The 19,416-nt window shown below is 41.5% G+C and overlaps 1 protein-coding gene across 2 annotated transcripts in view; it reads right to left on the bottom strand.

The window, feature by feature from the left end:
• CSMD1 (CUB and Sushi multiple domains 1) overlaps nucleotides 1-19,416 on the bottom strand; it is a 2,858,343-nt gene that overhangs the window by 1,181,448 nt on the left and 1,657,479 nt on the right. The window lies entirely within an intron of this gene.

Here is a 19,416-nt window from a genome sequence, read left to right as displayed (position 1 = left end):
TGGTACGAAAGCTGGTCTAAAAAGTGTCGAAGGACTCACAGAAATTGCTTCTTCCACTTCCACCATGGCTGCTGCTTCTAGTGTTTTGGCATTGACAAATTGACATGCCAGAGGTTGGAAGTATAGAGCTGTGATGCAAACTGTGTGCTTTACTGCTGTCTTGGGGAAAAGCTCTCTTAAGGTTGTGCAAAAGCGTGTTTTGATACTCCAGCATTCGTGGGTCCCTTTCCTGGGTGGGAAGCAAATGGAAAAAATTGGTTTTATAGCATGGATCTAACAGAGCAGCAACTCGGTAGACACCAGTATTCCTAATTCCATAACAAAATGAGGATCATGTGCAACAAGAAGTCACTCATATGTCGGTTCTACCATGAGGTCCAAGCCCATGCTGTGTTGGTGGCTGGGTAACAATGAGGCTAGTTTCCTCCGTCCCCTCCCGCCAACTACAAACAACAGAGAGGGGAGGATTATCCTCTTCATCTGACAGTTTCTCAACAATCACCTATTCCTCCTCCTTTTGTTCCTCGGATCTTGCACCTTTGATAACAGTTTGTCTGTTATCACTAGCCCCCCTCGATCGCAGTAATATACCATCCCTTGGCACCCACCTGTGTGACGAAAGTCTTGAACTTAGAGAAAATGTTATCCATTACTGTATGACACTAGGAACAGAAGTTTTTTTAGTGGCTTCAGGATCAGGCCTCTACAGCTTAATTTTAACCCAACAGAATGACAGAGTATGATACGGTGGGTTGTATAACTTTTTGCAACTGAAAAATTATAATTTTTTTAAATGTGCCATTGGTCTGCAGTTTCATATCACCACAGCACAAAATGACAAGGTGGGTACAGCAGGCTGTTTTACATTTAGCTACTAAAAAATATTATTTAGAATGCTATACTCCTGCATGGAGCACAATAGAAGCAGTTCACAACACACTTGTAGGACATGTGCCCTGATTACTTTGTCTGTGGCCCTCAGTAATGGCTAATGAAAAATAGTGCTGGAAGGTAAATTTATCAGCCACACTGGACAGTAGCTAGCTACACTATCTGACAGATGTACAACCGCCTAGCTAACTAGTTAAAATCTTGCTGCTAATAGTGACAGCATCATGAGCAGCCTCTCTGTGCTGTTACAGTGTCAAAATGGCACTAACACAAGATATCCACTATTTATATGGAGAGGGACATGTGATTTCAGCAGCCAATGACACAAGCTGTGGTGTCAGGACATTGTGGGTGTTTCCTGCTCCCTGAAATGCTGGCTGCAATGTGCAAACATAAAGTTAGGAAAAAAATTACTGTTTACAAGAGTGCCATGCCTCTGAGCTCTGCAAACCCTTTCCCCTCATAAAACACGTGCCATACACTCATGATACACCACCATTATCATTGCTAAAGTGCTGAAAATTCTTTTGTGGCAACACAAATATTTTCCTGCACTTTTACCGATTGTTACCGATTTTTTCCTGATTTTATATAATTTTGCTCGGGTTTCCGATCACGATTCCAAGTGTGCCATATTCGTGCCGAATTTATATTTAGCAATTGCTTTCCGAACAAATTCGCTCATCACTAGTCATAAAGGCAAACCTTATATACAACCCCTGGCAAAAATTATGGAATCACCGGCCTTGGAGGATGTTCATTCAGTTGTTTAACTTTGTAGAAAAAAAGCAGATCACAGACATGGCACAAAGTAATTTCAAATGGCAACTTTATGGCTTTAAGAAACACTAAAAGATATCAAGAACAAAAAATGTGGTAGTCAGTAATGTTCACTTTTTTTAATTAAGCATAGGGGAAAATTATTGAGTCACTCAATTCTGAGGAAAAAATTATGGAATCACCCTGTAAATTTTCATACCCCAAAATAACACCTGCATCAAATTAGATCTGCTCATTAGTCTGCATCTAAAAAGGAGTGATCACACATTGGAGAGCTGTTCCACCAAGTGGACTGACATGAATCATCGCTCCAACATTAGAGATGTCAATTGAAACAAAGGAGAGGATTATTAAACTCTTAAAAGAGGGTAGATAGTCATGCAATGTTGCAAAAGATGTCGGTTGTTCACAGTCAGCTGTGTCTAAAATCTGGATCAAATACAAACAACATGGGAAGGTTGTTAAAGGCAAACATAATGGAAGACCAAGAAAGACATCAAACCGTCAAGACCAGAAACTTAAAGCAATATGTCTCCAAAACAGGAAATGCACAACAAAACAAATGAGGAACGGATGGGTGGAAACTGGAGTCAATGTCTGTGACCGAACTGTAAGAAACTGCCTAAAGGAAATGGGATTTACATATAGAAAAGCTAAACGAATGCCACCTAAACAGAAAAAAACAAGGTTACTAAGGAAAAGCAATCGTGGACTGTGGATGACTGGATGAAAGTCATATTCAGTGATGAATCACTAATCTGCATTGGGCAAGGTGATGATGCTGGAACTTTTGTTTGGTGCCGTTCCAATGAGATTAATAAAGATGACTGCCTAAAGAGAACATGCAAATTTCCACAGTCATTGATGATATGGGGCTGCATGTCAGGTAAAGGCACTGGGGAGATGGCTGTCATTGCATCTTCAATAAATGCACAAGTTTATATGTTGATATTTTGGACACTTTTCTTATCCTATCAATTGAAAGGATGTTTGGGGATGATGAAATCATTTTTCAAGATGATAATGCATCCTGCCATAGAGCAAAAACATTCCTTGAAAAAAGACACATAAGGTCAATGTCATGGCCTGAAATAAGTCCAGTTCTCAATCTAATTGAAAATCTTTGGTAAAAGTTGAATAAAATGGTTCATGACAAGGCTCAACCTGCAAAGCTGATCTGGCAACAGCAATCAGAGAAAATTGGAGCCGGATTGATGAAGAGTAGTGTTTGACGACATGCACCGTACTAGTACTGCACATGTCGTGTCTCCCCCTTTGATGTGGGCTCCGGTGGTGAGCCCACATCAAAGTCACGACATGTCAGCTATTTTGTACAGCTGACATGTGCGTGCAATAGCGGCAGGTTAAATCGCGATTCACCCACTGCTATTAACCTGTTTAATGCCGCTGTCAAACTCTGACAGCGGCATTTAACTACCGCTTACGGTCACGCGGCCGGAAATGAGCACATCGCCGACCCCATCACATAATCGGGGGTCGGCGATGCACTGTTGCCGGCCTGCTGTGAGCGCCACCCTGTGGTCGGCGCTCATAGCAAGCCTGCATTTCAGCTACATAGCAGCGATGTGTTGATCACTGCTATGTAGCTGAGCCAATCGAGTGGTGCCAACGTCTAGCCTCCCATGGAGGCTATTGAAGCATGTCAAAAGTTGAAAAAATGTTTTTAAAAATATTAAAAAAATAAAAAAAATCTAAAAGTTTAAATCACCACCCTTTCACCCTATCCAAAATAAAATAATAAAAAAAATCAAACCCACACATATTTGGTATTGCCACATTCAGAATCGCCTGATCTATCAACAAAAAAGCATTAACCTGTTCGCTAAATAGCATAGCGAGAAAAAAAATTAGAAACGCCAGAATTACGTTTTTTTGGTCACCGTGACATTGCATTAAAATGCAATAACGGTGATCAAAAGAACTTATCTGCACAAAATTGGTATCATTAAAAATGTCAGCCCGGCATGCAAAAAATAAGCCTTCACCTGACCCCAGATCACGAACTACCCCAAAGCCCACTACCACAAAGCTGCTTACAGACATCACAAACAAATCCTAACATTTGCCTTGGGGGCTTTCCAGCTTACCGAACTCCTTGCCCAGCTGATTTCAGGCACATTGGAGGACTGCACACTTCGCTGCAGGTGAGCCACACTTGCAAACACATTTGTAAACATGCACTGCCTATTTAATTGCACACTTGCTCCGTTTATACTTCACCAACACACACAAATGACACACCATTTCAAGGGTCAAATTAGCTGCAGGTGGCATTTGCCTTGGGGTCTTTCCAGCTTGCCCAGCCTATTTCAGGCAAATTCGAGGATTGTACACTTCACTGAAGGTGAGTCACATATGCAAACACATTTGTAAACATGTACTGCTTTTTCAGTGATTACTTTGCCTCACACACAAATAGTACACCATTTGAAAAGTAAACTTGCCCCCTTCAGCAAGAAAAGACACAAACAAACCACGCATTCATGATTTGATCAATAAAAACAGTTTAAACATTCATTTTCCGAAATCTGCGGAAAAAACAATAACCTGCAGGTGGCAACATAACCTTAAGACATTATTTTAGCCTCTACTTATCAAACCAATTTTTGTACTACCAATCTACATATATAAATACCTCTCTGTGTTCATCATCTCATTAAATACATTAACATTTGACCAGCTTGAGTTTCCTGAAATTGCCTGTGCCTCCAACAATCAATGTGCAAAAATTTTGTACAGACCAACTAGTATAACAGAATTAGAACTTTCTATTGGTTAAATAAATAGTGTATCTTTATTTAGTAGTTGTATGACTGACAAAGGCTGCAGAGGTACACAAACAGCACAATTTACCAGTGCCAATAATTTTCCTGAGAGTGCTGTTGGTGTGTGTCATAAAGGCAATGTAAAAAAAGAAAATTCTACTGGATAAATAAATAGTGTATATTTATCTTGCAGGTTTGCAATGGGTGCAAAGCTTGCAGAGATAAGCAAACATAACTATTTACCAGTAATTTCCCTGAGTCTGCTTTTGGCATGTGTCATAAACATATAAAAAAAATTGAACATTTGACTCTTTGTAGTCTGCCACACATGGCACAGTTCATGTCCAGATGCCTTTCCCAAGACCCTCACATGAAACACATTTGGTCCACCATGAAATACTGGCTGTGCACCTTTCTTGAGCCACCGTGCAAGGAGAATATTCCTTCTCTTACTTCAGAGGCAGATGTGCGGTTTTCAGTGCATGCATGCCAGAGGGACATTGTGGAAGACTTGCTGAAAAGATAACCTCAGATAATGCTGCTGGCAGAGGTACCAACTCTTTTCGCCCACAAGGATAACATGGGAGGTACACACACCAGGTGCAACTCAGGGGATTGAATGTCCACCAGCTGGGCCATTTTCATGAAATTGTCACATCAGCTATCTGTGGGCGTAACTATGATGAGGAAGGAGAAGTTGATCAAGATGGTGAAGGAGTACTAAAATGACCATAGCAGCATCCTTCCTGATTCTTTAGTGACCTTTAACTATTGGTTGTCAAAGCTGCACATTTGGCCTGACCTCTCCTTGTACGCCTTGGAGGTGCCATCATGCTCTGCCACAAGTGTGCTGCTGAGAGAGTTTTTAGTTTGGCCGGTGCAATCATAAAGAATAGGCACACATGCATCTGAACGGAAAATGCAGGTAGGCAGACTCTTCTAAAATTGAATAAGGGTTTGATTATCTTCAACTTTGTAAATCCTACGGATAACAGCAGCCTAACATAAATGCAGGCGAAATGTTCTTTTTTGGAAGTTTTCTTAACGTCCATGCCTTACTATCCAAACCCACTTTGTTCATGAAATCGCGTCCTATGCCTCCTTCTTCCTGGGAGCCTGATATTGATTTTTGGGTCTGCACTTGGACATTGTGGGACATTAATGCATTAACATGCTCCACACACTCCTTCAGCTTTCAGCCTAACACAGAATAATAATATGAGTAATGAAACCTGCTCTCTCTATAAATATGCTGCTAGTTCTAAAATCTTACCCACACATCCCTTTATAAAGGGAAATTCAACATATATCAATATAAATTCAATACATTTGTATGCATATGGCATATATTGTTCAAATACGCAGCATTCCAGTAGGTGGGTGGAACGCCTAGGTACAAAATCTGGGTCTAAGGGTGAAACCACTGGCCCTTGCCCTGTGTTACATGCTTCTCAATCTGCAGTCCAAAATGCAGGTGCTGATGTCTCTTGCCCACAACCTGCAGTTTCACAGACACAACAGTCAGCAACCACCTCCAGTTCGTTGTCCCAGTGCAGCGTTCAGTTGTCCTTTGTCAGCATGTATGTCTCATCACAAATTGTTAGTTAGATAGGTCATACATATTCGTTAGCACTTTGTTTCTTTATCTCTTGCTAGAAAAAAGCCAATGATGGCTTTTCCAGTATCCTAAATAAGACTTGTGTCTCTTTATTAAACTGTCGCTTCCCATACCTTTTCTCCATTTGGGTCCTTGCAAAAAAAAGGTAGTAGGGTATTGGCCAGTTCCTTTACATTTTACGCACGTCTAAGAGACTGAGTTAATATGCTCCACAGACCTATTCAGGCCGCAGACTTACACATATTGAAACATGTCATTCCCACACTAAGGCCTCTTTACCTGAGCTCTGTAGCACTGCCTGTCACCTGAGTAATACACTCCACAGTCCTTGTCACTCTCTGGGACATATCCTGTAATTGTTACATTGTTGCTCAAAACCAAGCAAAAAACAAATTATGCCTGGTTGGGTAGTTTCCAGTAGAAATGCGTAGGCTTGTGCAGATTGGCCAGTGTCATTCCTGTCTCTTTCCCTTGAGGAGGCTGCTTCCAAGTAAATGAGGCTTGTAGATGTTTCTAACATGGCATTCAGGCCTGAGAGACTGAGCACAATACAGGCCCTTGCTTACATACACTTTATTCATAATTTAATTCTAATGCTTTTGATGTCTAGTGGAATCCAATTTACTGACATTGGACATACAGCTTCCCAGTATTATATTCACCTTACTGCGGCTTCAACCACTATGACAGTGGCTCCATTGGTATCCAGTGGCCAAAATGAATTGTGGCACTGACAAAACTCAGGTTTCACAGCACCTGCTGGCCCTCTGAAAATGTGAAGTGAGGGCCTCATAATGACATGGCGGTGGATGATGTGGTGGTGGCGGACGAAGCCCAAAATTCGAATGGGCATGTTTTAGCTGCCATTGTAAAGTGATGGGGAACATGTATTCCACTATCTAGCTAACAATTTGGAATGAGAGAGGGACCTCCCAAATGGAGGAGTGAGAGCCCTCACAAATGTAAAAGGAAAAACTAATGCCAAAACGCTCCATGTGAACATATGCTAAAGGGGAGGTATATATATATATATTTTTATTTTATTTTGCATTATATATATGTTATTATGAAAATTAGCATTTTTCCTTTAAAAAAATTGTAGGTTTGGTTTGGTGGGTCTTTTTAAAATCCGTAAAAGCGGCACAATAGTCTGACAACATTATTCCCAGATACCATATATGAGTCAGAAAGGCATGCAGGCATCTTCTCTATGCTGTTCCCATTTAGTTGTAGCTTTTTCCTAGCCATTTCAGCTTTCTTCACATGCCCCCAGACCTGTTTGTTGGGTCCAGAAGAAAAATATTTTGCTTTCCCTTTGACTTGCATTGGATTCATTATTCGGTACAAATACACGGATATTAGAAATTATTTGTGCCAGTTTTCTCAAATTTTAATATTTCACTATTGACTCATCACTAAATATGATGCTTTATTTACTTTGCATTACAGTTTTTGGAGCGACAAAAGAATGGCAATTCTGAAATTTTTTTTGCTTAAAGGGAACCTGTCACCACGTTTTTGGAAGATGGGATAAAAATAGCGTTAAATAGGGGCAGAGGTGGGCGTTACATTAGTGTGTGTGTTATGCGTTTATTACCCACCTAAGTTGCCGAAATAACTTTGCAAAGTCTCCGTTTTTGCCTGTCAATCAGGCTGGTCAGGTCGCATGGGCGTTGTCTTCCCCCAGATTTGGCGTAGTTTTCCGTTGGTGGCGTAGTGGTGTGCGCATGCCCAAAGTCCGGAATCCTCTTCCAGGGGATTTAAAATAGCGCGGTGTTCGTTATTGCATTGGTGATCGGTGGGCGCGGCCATCTTCCTTTGGCCGCGCGTGCGCAGAAGCGGCGCTCTGCTGGCCGCGGCTTCAGGAAAATGGCCGCCGCGATATCCATCTGCGCACGCGCGGCATCCCGCGGCCATTTTCCTGAAGCCGCGGCCAGCAGAGCGCCGCTTCTGCGCACGCGCGGCCAAAGGAAGATGGCCGCGCCCACCGATCACCAATGCAATAACGAACACCGCGCTATTTTAAATCCCCTGGAAGAGGATTCCGGACTTTGGGCATGCGCACACCACTACGCCACCAACGGAAAACTACGCCAAATCTGGGTGAAGACACCACGCCCATGTGACCTGACCAGCCTGATTGACAGGCGAAAACGGAGACTTTGCAAAGTTATTTCGGCAACTTAGGTGGGTAATAAACGCATAACACACACACTAATGTAACGCCCACCTCTGCCCCTATTTAACGCTATTTTTATCCCATCTTCCAAAAACGTGGTGACAGGTTCCCTTTAATAGCGTTTACAGTGTGGGTTAAATAATTTAATATTTTGCTAGATAGGACTTTTGCAGATATTGACTATGCTTTTTTTTTTAATTTAATTATTTTTTCTTTATTTTTAATAGGGGTGAAGAAGACTAATTTGAATTGTGTGGTGTGTTTTCCAATTTTTTTTACATTTCTTAAAACTTTTCATTTATTTTTTAAGTCCTCTTATGGAATCACTTGTTCTACATGCTACAATACAATTGTATTGCAATACATAGCACAAATTTCTGTCTCCTGTTAAGCCAAACCTGTGGCTAGACTTCCAACATGACAAACACATAGGACTTGAACAGGTCTCCAGCTACAATGGCATTAATCCACACCCAATAATCACATCGCAAAGAGGCAGATGTCCAAACAGAACTACATGCCTTCAGAGAGCTCACCTTAAATACTGCTGTCCTCCTGATGTCAATAAAGGGTTAAGTATCTATATAGGATCAAATTTTTCATAGAGTACTCAGACTGTGAAATTTCTTACCCAAGAAGTAGGAATACAAGATAGTATGTCAGAGTTCAACAATTAACAAAAGGCTTGATGTGTTTCCCATAGCAAATGGTAATTAGGGTTATAAACCATCTAGCAATCAATATTATATAATTGATAAAGAAAGATTGCAATTAATGGACTTGTATCTGTTCCAATTTTCTCTGTATGTGTTTTAGAAAAATATAGAAACATGTATAGTATATTCATGTTATGACCCCAATGGCGAGGGTCTCAGAGGAACAAGTAAGTCTGCGAAGTACAAAAATCCAGCTCATAGGGCAGTGGTAACTGGGTTGACCATATATCTACTCCTAACGCCAACACTAGAAGTAGCCGGGGAACATGCCTACGTTGGTCGCTAGATGTCTCGCGCCAGCCGGAGGACTAACTACCCCTAGAAGAGGAAAACAAAGACCTCTCTTGCCTCCAGAGAATAGACCCCAAAAGTTGGATACAAGCCCCCCACAAATAATAACGGTGAGGTAAGAGGAAATGACAAACACAGAGATGAACTAGGTTTAGCAAAGAGAGGCCCACTTACTAATAGCAGAATGTAGTAAGATAACTTATATGGTCAACAAAAACCCTATCAAAAATCCACACTGGAAATTCAAGAACCCCCGAACCGTCTAACGGCCCGGGGGGAGAACTCCAGCCTCCCTAGAGCTTCCAGCAAGGTTAGGATACAGATTATGTACAAGCTGGACAAAAATGCAAACAAAAACAAATAGCAAAAAGCAAGAAAGCAGACTTAGCTTAATCTAGCAGGAACCAGGATCAGTAGACGAGAGCACTACAGATTAGCTCTGATTACAACGTTGCCAGGCATTGAACTGAAGGTCCAGGGAGCTTATATAGCAACACCCCTGACCTAACGACCCAGGTGAGCATACAAGGGATGGCAGACATTCCCAGAGTCAAATCACTAGTAACCACTAGAGGGAGCCAAAAAGGTAAATTCACAACAGTACCCCCCCCTTAGTGAGGGGTCACCGAACCCTCACCAAGACCACCAGGGCGATCAGGATGAGCGGTGTGAAAGGCACAAACCAAATCGGCCGCATGCACATCAGAGGCGACCACCCAGGAATTATCCTCCTGACCATAGCCCTTCCACTTGACCAGGTACTGAAGCCTCCGCCTGGAGAGACGAGAATCTAAGATCTTCTCCACCACGTACTCCAACTCGCCCTCAACCAACACCGGAGCAGGAGGCTCCGCAGAAGGGACCACAGGCACAACGTACCGCCGCAACAAGGACCTATGAAATACGTTGTGAATGGCAAACGACACCGGAAGATCCAGGCGAAAGGATACAGGATTAAGGATTTCCAATATCTTGTAAGGACCAATGAAGCGAGGCTTAAATTTGGGAGAGGAGACCTTCATAGGAACAAATCGAGAAGACAGCCATACCAAATCCCCAACGCGAAGTCGGGGACCCACACCGCGGCGGCGGTTGGCAAAACGCTGAGCCTTCTCCTGTGACAACTTCAAGTTGTCCACCACATGACTCCAGATCCGCTGCAACCTATCCACCACAGAATCCACCCCAGGACAGTCAGAAGGCTCCACATGTCCCGAGGAAAAACGAGGATGGAAACCAGAGTTGCAGAAAAATGGCAAAACCAAGGTGGCGGAACTAGCCCGATTATTAAGGGCAAATTCAGCCAACGGCAAGAAGGTCACCCAATCATCCTGATCAGAAGAGACAAAACACCTCAAATAAGCCTCCAGAGTCTGATTAGTTCGCTCCGTCTGTCCGTTAGTCTGGGGATGAAAAGCGGACGAAAACGACAAATCAATGCCCATCCTACCACAAAAGGATCGCCAGAACCTGGAAACAAACTGGGATCCTCTGTCCGACACAATATTCTCAGGAATGCCGTGCAAACGAACCACGTTCTGGAAGAACACAGGAACCAGATCAGAAGAGGAGGGCAGCTTAGGCAAAGGAACCAAATGGACCATCTTGGAGAAACGATCACATATCACCCAGATGACAGACATGCCCTGAGACACCGGAAGATCAGAAATGAAATCCATGGAGATGTGTGTCCAAGGTCTCTTCGGGACAGGCAAGGGCAAGAGCAACCCGCTGGCACGAGAACAGCGAAGCTTCTGAGTGGGCCCCCAGCCAGGTAACCTTGATTACAACTGGGTGACACTCCCTAATAGTGGAGGAGAACCTCAGCAGATGACCACGCTGTTACTGAAGATAATCTCTATATAAAGACATGTAGTATAAGGCAGCACCCCACAAGCAGACCCTGTAGTATAAGGCAGCAACCCCATAGGGAATTTGCGGTTTTGCGCTCCCGCAACCGCCGGTCGATTTGAATTGCCAGGGCCATGGAATCATTCAGACCTGTGGGAATGGGAAAACCCACCATCACATTCTTAATGGCTTCAGAAAGGCCATTTCTGAAATTTGCAGCCAATGCACACTCGTTCCACTGGGTCAGCACGGACCATTTCCGAAATTTTTGGCAATACACTTCAGCCTCGTCCTGGCCCTGAGACATAGCCAGCAAGGCTTTTTCTGCCTGAATCTCAAGATTGGGTTCCTCATAAAGCAAACCGAGCGCCAGAAAAAACGCATCAATATCAGCCAATGCCGGATCTCCTGGCGCCAGCGAGAAAGCCCAATCCTGAGGGTCGCCCCGTAAAAAAGAAATAACAATTTTCACTTGCTGAGCGGAGTCTCCAGATGAACAGGGTCTCAGGGACAAAAACAATTTACAATTATTCCTGAAATTTCTAAATTTAAATCGGTCTCCGGAAAACAGTTCAGGAATCGGTATCTTAGGTTCTGACATAGGATTTCTGATAACATAATCTTGTATGCCCTGCACACGAGCAGTAAGCTGGTCCACACCTGTAATCAAGGTCTGGACATTCATGTCTGCAGCAAACACAAGCCACTCAGAGGTAAAGGGGAAAAGAAAAAAAAATGAGAAAGAGAAAAAAAACTCAGAATTTTCTTTCTTATAATCCCGCTTCTGCAATGCATTTAACATTTAATACTGGCCTGGCAAACTGTTATGACCCCAATGGCGAGGGTCTCAGAGGAACAAGTAAGTCTGCGAAGTACAAAAATCCAGCTCATAGGGCAGTGGTAACTGGGTTGACCATATATCTACTCCTAACGCCAACACTAGAAGTAGCCGGGGAACATGCCTACGTTGGTCGCTAGATGTCTCGCGCCAGCCGGAGGACTAACTACCCCTAGAAGAGGAAAACAAAGACCTCTCTTGCCTCCAGAGAATAGACCCCAAAAGTTGGATACAAGCCCCCCACAAATAATAACGGTGAGGTAAGAGGAAATGACAAACACAGAGATGAACTAGGTTTAGCAAAGAGAGGCCCACTTACTAATAGCAGAATGTAGTAAGATAACTTATATGGTCAACAAAAACCCTATCAAAAATCCACACTGGAAATTCAAGAACCCCCGAACCGTCTAACGGCCCGGGGGGAGAACTCCAGCCTCCCTAGAGCTTCCAGCAAGGTTAGGATACAGATTATGTACAAGCTGGACAAAAATGCAAACAAAAACAAATAGCAAAAAGCAAGAAAGCAGACTTAGCTTAATCTAGCAGGAACCAGGATCAGTAGACAAGAGCACTACAGATTAGCTCTGATTACAACGTTGCCAGGCATTGAACTGAAGGTCCAGGGAGCTTCTATAGCAACACCCCTGACCTAACGACCCAGGTGAGCATACAAGGGATGGCAGACATTCCCAGAGTCAAATCACTAGTAACCACTAGAGGGAGCCAAAAAGGTAAATTCACAACATATTCATATGAAATAGAGCATGCTCAATTATTTTAAATGTCACGGAACCGAGTGAAAAAACATCCAAATTTTTCTTAATTAATTCTGAAAAACATACATTTTACTTGCATTTCAGTGGTTAAATACCTTAGATATTAAAATAGATTTTTTATTTTACCATTATATTATTTAACAATAAAAATGTTCTTGATCAATTAAAATCTATTCTCATGGGTCTTTGCACTAGATAATATGCACTAAATTTAGTTTTAGTTTTAGGACCTTTTTATGGTAAATACAAGAAATATATTTCTCAGAGCAGGTAATGATGGTGCTTCTGAAGACGCCGGTATTTTGGATATAGATTCATAATGGAATCGTTTTGAGGAGCAGGAGGAAAGCATAAAATGTAAATATGGTAGTTTAGATATATAAGCCTAATGTTTTGAACTCACAAATACTTAAAACCTCAGCCAGAATTTTAATATTTGCTATATTGACAAAAATGATATTCAAATGTTGGCACTAGATACTTAACAGAGCATTTGAGAGAACAAATTGGCAGCTTGTACCTTAGTACTGGTCATATTCCAAACTCTCCATGACTAAATTGTTTTGGAAGATAACACAGAGGAAATTTGCATAGCTGGCCATAACAAAATACCAATAATATATGTTATAAAAGACTTTATAGAATCATTAATAACTCAGTCAATAAATTGAAAACATGCAGTTGACACTTTTTGTCTTCAAACAATTTATTCTGCACTTCATTTAATTACAAGCCAAATGAATTTTTGAATTTGCAAATCAAGATGATGTATGAACTTTTATTTGTCATTTAAACATTGGCCAAAATGAAGATGAACTTTTAATTAGAGATGAATTAAAATCCAATGCAAACAATTGAACTTTTTCAAATTTTATGTTAATTTAAAAGTTAAAAGGAAAAATAAAACTGATTTTGAAACTAATTTTGGTTCAGATCCAAAATGATATCAGTTCAAAAAGCAAAGACGAGATTGTGGATACATTTGACTTTTTTTCAGTAAACATCTGTTAATGCTGAATAGATTACTAGCATTTAATAATTCAAATATATTACACTACTACAAATATAAGGCATGCATAAGACTTGTAATAGTACCTAAAATGTGTCATTTTTATTTTTAAATGAAAGAAACTAGTAGATGTAACCAGTTTGTATAGTTCAAATAATCATGATTCATCATTTGCAATGCACCAGAGGTAAGACATTCTCCAAACCACAAAATAAAAGCTCAATTTAATTTACCTTAAAGTATGGTCCATTTACACAGTCCAACCAATTGCACTAAATGATCACTTATCAGTTAGCTTTTACCGATTGGCAGTTGTTTAATAGCCTGTTTTCACAGGGAGCACAAAATACACTATATGCACTGGGCGATTTGCAAAAAAAACCACTGAGTACGAACAGATTGACGTGGTACTTAGCAGTGTGAGTCCATTTTGCTAGAGATGAGCAAACACAAAAATGCTTGGATGTTCACTACTCGAACCAAGCAGTTTCTAATGCTGCGATGCTCGTTTCTTAATTAATTAATGAGTGTAATGGGATTCAATAGGAAATTCAAGAATTTTCCATCAGACTCTACAATGAGGTCTGGGAGGTAGGCAAAATGTGGAAATGGATGTAAAAAGTGTTGAATGGAAAAATAACTGCATGGGGAAGGCCCCTAGAATCATCTCTAACTGTCAAATTGCTGCTGAGAATAATGGTGTACACTTTTACCCCACTTTAAGGACTGACAATAAAACATTCAAAATCTGCAAGAAATTGAAGTTTACAGGAAAAAAAACAATAAGAAACATTTATTCCTGTTTAATGACTTGTATATAAGGCAACATTTAAAAAGGATTTAAAAAAAAATAATAATGTAAACCAAAGTTGAATTTTTATATTAAAAAAGTGAATTTTCAGTGTAAGTTCTGGAAATAGCAAAAAGTGCCAAAGATTAAGGACTCAGAGAGACTCAGATACACCCTGTATTAGACATAAAGGAGGGCCTCATGCATATTCTGTTCAAATTGTAATGCAGTGCTAATCCTAGACTCATAAAGGCTATGCATTCAGTGAAAAGCCTACCAATAACAGAATTATCCATACACCGTTGAAAGCACCAACTGGAGTGCTTCATAGAAAAATTAAAAAAGTGTGCTTGTGATACTCTTACACTCATAAAGGCTTTCCACACAGTCAAAGCCAGTAAACAAATGATAAGTAAGGTCAACAGTCATATATAGATGCTAGAATGCAACAATTAGTGCATCTCATTCAAATATTGAACATTAAATATACTTTATGTGCTGCTGTCATCTGGTGGTGTGGAAAAGTTGGGTCTAATCCATGCTTTGATCATCACTCAGAGTGAGCCTGTCAGCACTTTCTGTTGACAGGCAAAATTGTTTATCTGTTATGATCCCCCATGTGGAGCTAAAAAACCCGCTCAGACAAGATGCTTGTGACAGGGCAGCAAAACACCTCCAAAACATAGAGAGGCAGCTCATGCCAGGAGTCCAGTTATGATACCCAATAGCTGAAAGCAGGAGAAGAATTATGGAGTGTTAGGTCCCGAGTTCCTGCCGCTGCACAGGGGGAATCTCAAACCATGTCCGCTGCGGTCTCCTATTCTTTTCCAGCCGCAGTGCAACCTGCTCAGCAGAAACATCAGTCCCAGCGCCTGGCTCAGACAGATACTGCATGTTTGGTTACTGCTGCCCTTCCAGGTTCAGCCATTATAACCAGTACTGTTTGGCGGCAAGCAGGCGCTCCTAGGACTAAGTCCTGCTTTTCTCCTTCTGAGCATGCCCAAGGGAAGACCTCTCATTGAAGGTCGGAGGTCACATGCTCAGGTCCTGTAGCAGCTCCGATTGGTCCACTAAGAAGAACTATAAAAGGTTTGCATGGCCACATGGCCATGCACTAGTATCATTTGTGTTTGGCTGTTGCCAGTGGTGTGAGTCTGTTTAGTTTTGGGGCTGCACACTCAGGCAGGCAGCTAACGTCAGTGGGGCAATTAGCATTGGCTTAGCATCTGGTTCCTTCATGTGTGCGGTTAGCACAGAAGAGATCCAGAGCAAGCACAACCCTAGTTAGGGTATTATTCCGTGTACAGCACGACTCTGTGAGGCAACAGAGCTCGCTTTCATTTCACATGGGGTGAATTTTAACCCACGTTTGAGCTCAGTGTCCATCCGCCATTACTTTGCAGCAGGTATCTCTGCACGGTGGACCCCGGGCTGCGAACGCACCTTGTATCAACCTCTCTATTACTTGGTGCGTTCCGCTATCCCTAACAATGGAGTATGCTGTTTTTTTCAGCCAGGTATTGCTTCACAATCTTACAAAATTTTCCTTTCCTTGTGAACAATACCTAATCATCAGTACATAGATGCTACTCCTCATCCTCAACCTTCACATCATTGTTATCCAATCTACACTGAGCAGATGAGATGAAGCTGGGATAGGCAGTATTTCACTATCTCATGCCTTCCTTCATCACCAACTAGTCCAAATGCAAGGATTCATGTTTAATTTTCAGCAGCGAGTGTTTAAGTAGGCACACAAATGGGATCATTGTGCTGATGATGGAGTTATCGCTGTTCATCATCTTTGTGGAATTATCAAAGTCTTGTAAAAATGCAATCAGACATCCATGCACACTCTTCAGTTGTTATGTGCGGAGGCTGACCAGAGTACCAATGGGCACATTGGAGCTGATATTCAACAACTGGCCTCTGCTGCTCACAAAGCCTTGCCAGCATGCACAGTGTGGAGTTCCAGATCTTGGTCATGTCACACATCAGTTGGTAAGCTTGAACTTACATGCGCTTCTGCAGCACTACCAGAGCAGCGACAGCTGTAGCTGACTTGCAGAAATGGATGCTGACAGAGTACCTTGATCAGAAGCTCTGGTAAATATAGGTAGGTTTTCAGAAACTGATGAACTACCAAGTTAAGCACATGTTCCAAGCATGGTACGTGTGTGAGCTTCATAGCCCCCACCAGGTTATGGCCATTATCACACATGACCATGGCTGATTGTAGGTTCAGTGGTGAGTGCCACAAATTTGTCTGTCCTGCTATCCTTTCATAAACTGTGCTGTGGTGTGTTGTTTTTTTTTAGACAAATTAGTTTCAACAGAGCCTGTTGCTGCTTCGCTGAGGCAGTGCTGCAGAGCTTCCAGCCACTTTGAGATAGAACATCGGAAATGGAGGATGAGTAGGAGCAGGAGGGGGTGCAGGAACTTCCATAGGAGGTGGAGGAAATCCTGATAGAAGTATGCCATCAATCCTCGGCGTAGGCAGCATATGTGCCATGCCAGGGTGTGACTCCGTGATGATGATGGAACGCAGCCAGCCAATCACAGTAATGCCACTACCAAGATAGCTGCTGCATTAGTTACTTGTAGGCAATACTCACATGTTTATTGGCTGTGTAACAGCCATCAGACATGCAGGGTGGAGATTAGAGTTTGAAATTGAGTCCTGGCTAATACTTGTTGACTCTCGAGTACATCTAAACACCCAGATACTTGAAAGATATCCATGTATTCGCACCTAGAACAATTGCCAATACAAATTAAACTAACCAGAAAAAACTCATAATATAATTCATTTTTATTTATTAAGATATAAATACATGCAAAAAGCATACCATTAAAACTAACTTCAAAGGGGATTATTTTTCAGAGACATGAGTGGTCAATCATATGTAAAATACATTCAATATAGTTTCATACATTTAGAACTGTTAGAATGAGATTATAAATAGTTCAAGCTAAAGGATACAAAAATCTATGTAAATCATGTGAGAATATGAGAGCAAAAAATGGTGTATAAATAATGGACACATACACAACAAACAGTGTTTCCTAAGGCCTGTCCCACACGTCCAGATAATTACGGTACCGGACAACCCATAGGGGTGGAGCCGCATATTCATCACTGTAATGGGCAGCACCACGTGACCGCTCATACAGGAGAAGCTGCGGGGCGGAGAGCAAGCGTCGAGGGAGGCAGGTGAGTATTTTAATGCCGGCGGCCGGGCGCACAGGGGGTGGGAGGGGGAGGATGCCCTAAAGTTTATTTTAAACACATAAAAACAAACAAAAAAAAGATTTTTCATCCCTTCTCCCCAGCGAGCGCTGGAGAGAACGGATGAATGGCGGCTTCAGCACCATGCTGGGGGGACAGTGCTTACTGTAAGCGCTGTCTCCAGCATGGCACACAGACTGCACACAGAAAACATCCGTGTGCGTTACGTGTTTTACACGGACCCATTGACTTTAATGGGTCTGTGTAATACGTGCGCTCCCACGAACACTGACATGTCTCCGTGTTTGGCACATGGAGACACGGTCTGCAAAAAATCAATAACATCTGCACAGATGCATTGATTTCAATGTGTCTACGTGTGTCAGTGGCTCCGGTACGTGAGGAAACTGTCACCTCACGTACCGGAGCCACTGACGTGTGAAACCGGCCTAAGAGAGGATGTTTTTTTCCTTTGAACTAAACTAGTTGCACCACACTCATGGGGTTTGCCATATAGCACTTTCTAGTACTTTATAACTTTTTTTCCTTTACCCCATGAGTGTGCTGCACTGCTTGTTGTGTATGTGTTCATTATTTATACCCTCTGTTTTTGCTCTGCGTCCTCTCATTAAATGGGTTACTTACCGACCAATGCACTACAATTTCTGTCTTTCTAGGGTGACCATAATGCTTGTAATCATTTAATTAATTTTATTTATTGTACATGAAACAAGGTTCATTGTTTGCCGTTTTGTATATATATATATTTTCAAACTTGGTAGGGACCTCAACCTTACCTCATTATTGCACTTTTTGCACATAACCACTAGATGTAGCCACAGTATTTGACCCGTGCCTGTTCTTGTCACATTCTCGCATGATTTACATAGATTTTTGCATCCTTTAGCTTGAACTACTTATCATCTAATTCTAATAGTTGTAAATGTATGCAGTTATTTTGAATATATATATGATTGACCACTCCTGTCTCTGAAAAAGTATTCCCTTTTCACTTAATTTTAATGGTATGTTTTTTGTATGTTTTTATATCTTACTAAATAAAGATGAATTATATTTTATGAGTTTTGTCTGAGTAGTTTAATTGTTGTTGTCTTTTGATTATCATTTAATACTCCCATATACTGTAATATTGTCACCCCGCTTTGTGGTGTACTACTACACCTAGAACAATAATCTTTTGTGCTGCGCAAAAGATCATTTCACTCTATAATTGAGGGATTTGCTTGTTTATCAAATGATCAGGAGTCTATTTATACTAGAAAACAATGGGTGCAGAAATTCTGCAGATCCGCAAAAAAATTGACATGCTGCAGAAAAAAAATCTGCGATTCCGCACCTTTTTTTCCACAGCATGTGCACACCAAATGCCAATTTAATATTGCCTGCACACTACACTGTGGATTTGATGCAATTCCTCACGTCCAAAAACTCTGCGGATCCCCATCAAAATCGCAATGTGTGCGAATAGCCATATAGTCCTGTTGTGTAGCTACCTATTTGTTGCTATCCGCACACATGCAAGTTTTCTGTTATTGTTTTGTAAAATTAAACTGAATACACTCGCCAAATCATATGTCTGAATTATTATTTGAAAATAATGTAGTAATTTTTATGATTCTTTTTGCATCACAAACTGGGCAG

This window comes from Ranitomeya variabilis, chromosome 2, assembly GCF_051348905.1.
Source record: "Ranitomeya variabilis isolate aRanVar5 chromosome 2, aRanVar5.hap1, whole genome shotgun sequence".
NCBI lineage: Eukaryota > Metazoa > Chordata > Amphibia > Anura > Dendrobatidae > Ranitomeya > Ranitomeya variabilis.
This window is presented reverse-complemented; position numbering and strand designations above follow the sequence as displayed.